At 39.0% G+C, this 1,721-nt stretch overlaps 1 non-coding gene across 1 annotated transcript; it reads left to right on the top strand.

Moving 5' to 3' along the window:
• Window positions 1–414: 414 nt before the first annotated feature.
• On the top strand, window positions 415–522 carry LOC141669805 (small nucleolar RNA R71). Its single transcript, XR_012554063.1, has one exon. It is a non-coding gene; the product is annotated as a small nucleolar RNA R71 (small nucleolar RNA).
• The last annotated feature ends 1,199 nt before the right edge of the window (window positions 523–1,721 follow it).

The raw sequence follows: 1,721 nt of genomic DNA, 5'->3' as shown, positions 1-1,721 counted from the left end.
TTAGGATGATAAGTAGCGGGCACAGGCTGCTGCGGTTTCTGAAAATTGTTCACATACTGAACAGATTCATTAACAAGAGAACACTGATCCATAGCATGAGAGCCTGCACAAAGCTCACAGACACTAGATAATTGATTTATGCCATAGTTGGTTAAAGAGTCGACCTTCATAGTCAACACCGTGAGCTGTGCTGCAATAGCTGTAGCAGCATCAACTTCCAGAATACCTGCTACTTTTCCAGGCATCATCCTTTGAGTTGGGTTTTGATACTCATTTACAGCCATAGTTTTAATGAGATTATAGGCCTCAGTATAGCTTTTGGCCCACAAGGCGCCTCCAGAAGCTGCATCGAGCATGGGTCTAGATTGGACTCCAAAACTATTGTAGAAACCAGTGATCACCATCTAGTCAGGAATCCCATAATGTGGACACTTTCTCAATATCTCTTTGTAGCGCTCCCAAGCTTCGCACATAGATTCTCCTGGTTGCTGCGCAAACTGAGTAAGAGCACTCCTCATAGCTGCAGTTTTGGCCATTGGATAAAACTTCACCAGAAACTTTTGCGCAAGATCTTCCTAAGTAGTGATGGACCCAGCTGGTAAATAATGTAACCAGTCCTTTGCTTTGTCCCTCAGAGAGAATGGGAAAAGCCGCAGCTTGATAGCCTCATCAATGACACCATTATATTTGAAAGTACTACAGATCTCGACAAAATTCCTGATATGCATGTTAGGATCTTCAGTCACAGCCCATCCAAAAGAAACAGAATTCCGCACCATCTAAATAGTGTCCGGCTTGATTTCAAAAGTATTGGCCTGAATGGCCGGATGAATGATGCTTGACTGAATGTCATCAATTTTAGGCCGAGAAAAGTCCATAAGAGCTTGATCAGCTTGAGCTAGACGATCACCCATTATTTTAAGTTCTTTCTTTTCACTCTCTTTATCCGAATCTTCAAAAACTATCTTCTCCGGAAAGTCAAGAGCTTTATCTGTCTCCTCCGCTTTATCCAGATTTCTCTTGCGAGTGTGAGAACGTGTTTGCATAAACGCTCGCTAGAGTACCTGAAACACAACCGGAAGCAGTAAGTAACAAGTCTTAATCAATGAATCCTAATGACCACTGATGGCAAGTACATAAACTAAATAAATTAACACCGAGTCCCCGGCAGCGGCGCCAAAAACTTGTTAGGCACAAAGCATGCTCTAAATAATTCACGCAAGTATATGTGTTCGCAAGTAATATAAAATGATTTCTAGTTCGTTCCCACAGAGACTCGAATTAATTATATTTAATTAACACTTACTCACCAATGTATGATTATTCTTCAATGTCAAGACAATAATAATTAAGGTTGGTAAACTAATAATTACTACGAGAATTAAACACTTGAATTAACAATATTAAACACACATGAGATCCTAACTTCATTACTACTTCATTCAATAGTTATTGTTATTAACCTTAACATGTAATGATGATTATATTAATCGAACAACACGAAACTAATAAACGCCAACTTTCGTTGTACGAATACCATTCTACCAAGCATCCATAATTAAGATAGAAGTTGAATATGCATCAATTATGTTGAGACCCTATATGTCTATAGAATTTGACAACATAACGATTTAAGCGCAAGTTATTCATGATGATTACACAGGGCAAGTAAAACGGTTAGAGTTACCCACTAATCATGCATACAAGACATGAACCTATGC

The sequence above is a fragment of the Apium graveolens genome, chromosome 6 (genome assembly GCF_009905375.1).
Source record: "Apium graveolens cultivar Ventura chromosome 6, ASM990537v1, whole genome shotgun sequence".
Lineage (NCBI taxonomy): Eukaryota > Viridiplantae > Streptophyta > Magnoliopsida > Apiales > Apiaceae > Apium > Apium graveolens.
This window is presented reverse-complemented; position numbering and strand designations above follow the sequence as displayed.